This window comes from Ammospiza caudacuta, chromosome 4 (genome assembly GCF_027887145.1).
Source record: "Ammospiza caudacuta isolate bAmmCau1 chromosome 4, bAmmCau1.pri, whole genome shotgun sequence".
Classification (NCBI taxonomy): Eukaryota; Metazoa; Chordata; class Aves; order Passeriformes; family Passerellidae; genus Ammospiza; species Ammospiza caudacuta.
Genome location: NC_080596.1, coordinates 18,284,567 through 18,288,324, shown reverse-complemented (window position 1 = coordinate 18,288,324; position 3,758 = coordinate 18,284,567).

Below are 3,758 nucleotides of genomic sequence, written 5' to 3'. Positions count from 1 at the left end.
GGCGGCACGGCACGGCACGGCACGGCCCGCCCGCCGCAGCCGCTTAAGCCGCGGCGGGGAAACCCCTCCCCGGCGGCGCCGCCCCGGCCCCGGCCCCGGTCACGGCCACGGCCACAGCAGCGGGGCACCGCCGCCATCCCGCGGCCGCCGGACACCCTGCGTGGCACCTTGGTGCGCTGTGCCTCCCGGCTGTCCCGCACCCGGCATCCCGTCTGCTCCCATCTCCACTTCCAGCAGCAGCAGAGCCCTGGGAGCGGGCTGGCAGCCGGCTGAGCCCGAGCCAGCTGTGCCCGGGCGGACAAGGAGGCCGATGGCATCCTGGCCTCGGTCAGTAAGGATGGCCCGCAGGAGCAGGGCAGAGATTGTCCCATGTACTCGGCACCTGGAGTGCTGTGCTCAGTTTTGGGGCCCTGACTACAAGAACATTTGAGGTGCTGGAGCATGTCTAGAGAAGGGCAACAAGGCTCGTGAAAGGTCTATCGAGAGCATGTCTTATGAGGAGGGGCTGAGGGGTTTGTTTAGAAAGTTCAGAGGGCATTCATTGCCCTCTACAACTCCCTGAAAGGAAACTGTGGGGAGGTGAGAAATCTGTCTCTTCTGCCGTGCCTGCAGTGAGAGAATTAGAGGAAAAGGCTTTAAGCTAAGGCATGGAAATTCAGACTAGATAGCAAAACATTTTTCACTGTTTGGGTGAAAAGTTTCCACTGAGGCACTGGAAATGGTTGCCCGTGGAGATGGTGGTGTCACCATCCCTGGAGGTGTTTAAAAGGCATCTGGATCTGGTGCTGGGTGATGATTTAGTGGTTCAGGGGTTGCAGTGGTAGTGTTGGGTGAATGGTTGAACTTGGTGATCTTAAGGGTCTCTTCCACCCCTGATGATTCTATGATTCTTGCCACCCACCCATGCTCAGCTCACAGCCACTGGCTGTGGGAGCTGCAGAGGTGCTGGTGAGCCTGTCAGGTTCCTTCAGGAGTGGAGGCAAGGAAGAAAAGGAGAGCTTTTTGGTTTCTCCTGTTCATTCTTGGGACAAGACAACATTTCTTCCTGATGCTTTATTTACCTTCACTTGTGGCTCCTGCCCTGGAAAGGCTCCTGAACAGTCTCCTAGAGTGGGGGCCTGTTGCCACTACTGGAAACTGGAAATATTCCTCAGGCAGCACTGGGCAAAGTTGCTGTCAAAAGAGTGTCCTGAAAGTGCCAAACCTAGAGCACTGCAGTGCTGACAAACCCCTCAGGCAGAGGGGCAGCAGGGCAGCACATTCCCTGCCCTCATGCCTGCCTGTGCCTGCGGGAGCTGCCATCTCCTGCAGGGCAGTCCAGGCCAAGATGGTTCAGCCTTGGTTCGGCCAGGGCCTGCACAGTGGGAGCTGCTTTGGCACTCTGGGGAGGAGAAGGACAGAGGTGGTTGGTGTTCCACACTGTGGTACTGAGGGATTTGGCACTGTCTGGTTTGGGTTGCCAGTGGCTGAGCCCTGCTGGGTAGCCCCAGGTCACAGTGTCCCTTCCCATGGAGAAAGCAGCTGGAGCTGTGACTCAGCCCAGCTGAGAGGGGCTGCAAGCTCCCCATGCTCCCAAATCTGCTCTGGAGGCATTGACCCACTCATGCCTGTCAGCTGCTGACACTGTGGGAACAGGCTCCCACCACATGCTTCCTTAGCTCCCTGGGGCTCAGCAGGAGACATTCCTCCATTTCTCCTGGGACCATCTGCATACATGTCCTTGGATTTCTCCGTTCCTCTCACTCGGGAAGTGCTGCGTGCTGTTCTCCTGGGAGAAGGGCTGCCCTCATAAGCAAGCAGTACCCCACACTCGAGGAGTTTTACACGTTCTGGTTCTTCCTGTGGGCAATTCACTAGAGGACTGATGGAAAGGGGTGAAATGTACAGATGGACACATCTGTCAGTTCCAGCTACAAAAACCATTTTGCACAGTTCACCTCTTCTTGCTGTCTCCTGCCAGTTGCCAAACATCTCCTTCACAGGCCCCTATATTGCTGTCATCAGAGTATCACGAGCCCAGATACTCTTGGGCAGAAAACCACAGGGAGTTTAATGAATCTGCTTACCAGAGTGAGCCCTTCTGACATGAAATCACTGTGAGCAGCCCACTTGGAGGGAGGAAGAATGTAGCTCTGAAAGGATGATATCAGCACGTTTCCTTGCCTTTCTTCCCCTCGGATCTCTTTCTTTCCATTCGGGGGGCAGTGCTTGGAGCAGTTTTTCTTCTCAGGGAGGAGGAGTCCTTAGTTCATGCTTTGGTGCAGAAGGACCTCTAGCGTCCCTTCCCAGCTGATGCTTTGGCATTACTGCTCTAGCTCGGTATTTCTTGATCTCCAGACTTTCCTGCATGCTGTGGAAGGAGATAAGATCCGCAAAGTGCAGGCAGGGAAGTGGCTGGGAGAGATAAGGCTGGGTTGCTCCTCCCTGGGCAGAAGTCACTTACTGTATGGCCCAGCCTCACCTTCCATGGCTCCTCCACATCCTTTTTTCTTCACCTCAGGGACCTCCAGGTGCCTCTTTGTGCACCACAGGCTGCTCTATTTAAATACATTACATTAGATGCTCCTCCTGTCTCAGTAATGAATTTTCCTCTGAATTTCAGTGAACACCAGTGTAAATCTGTAGATTCATGTTGTGTTTCTTGGGACTTTTGTTGACTGCCCTACCAAAATCTCTTCTTAGTATTCGGCAGCATAAAATTCTCATAAACAATTCAATTCTGCAATTGAATTTAATTCATCGGTGGCAGCTATTAGGAATACAACAAAAGTGATCTTATGTGTTTTGATCTGTTTCATCATTGACATGGTATCCCTTATTTCATCACCAATATTGTCCTGCATGCATCACTCCAGTGAGACAGTGCGGGGGGTGAGGCAGGCAGGGTGGTCTTTCTGGGATGGGGGAAGCTCACAGGGTCTTTGAAGGTGGGGGAGATTCAGCACAGACTATGAGAGAATGAAAGCAGATGACTTTAGATGTTGATGTATTTCCAAACCGAGCGTTTCACTTACGGTTTCACTTCCCCCAGCCAAGCCGCCCCTCTGGGTTTGCTGGGTTCTTCGCTGGGATACAGCTGAGCAGCAGAGTAGGTCTCTCGACTCTCCGCAGGATGGACACGGGCGGGTCACTCACCGAAGTGAATAATAAAGTCAGAAAGCGCATGCTGCACATGGAAGACCCCGGCATCCCTCCACCGCCTGATGCTTTGCCCTCTGCTCCCACCGGGGCAGCAGCAGCAGCAGCAGGTGAGGAGAGCCGGGAACCCACCGGAGCCCAGTAGCCCACGCCTTTTCACTCCGCAGGAGTCGGAGTTTCCCAGCTCGGGGCTCCCAGGTATCGGGCATCCCTCCCGCCGCTCCTCCCGCTGCCGCAGCCCCGATGAGTTTCGGTTTCCATTTCCCCGGCTCGGCGCTGCCCGGGCACTCCCGAGCTGTCGGCGCCGAGGGATGGCGGGGAGGCGGCGGAGGCCGCGGGGCCGGGGGCGCGGCACGGCAGGTACGGACCGGCGGCAGCGGCGCGGTGGGGAGGGCGCTGGGAGACCCCCGGGATGGCTCCGTGCGGGTGGAAGCGCTGGAAGTGCCGCAATCTGCTGGGCGGCCCCTCGGGAACGGGGAGTGAGGGGCTTAGAGGTGTCCCAGGGCGCGGGACGGGAAGGAGGGAGAGCGTGCCGGGGAGTGGACAGGGGGTTTTCCTCTCTAGTTCCATGTCTGGTGTGTGAGAGGGGTGGGCAGTGAGTCTCCAGAGGTGTTAGGTAA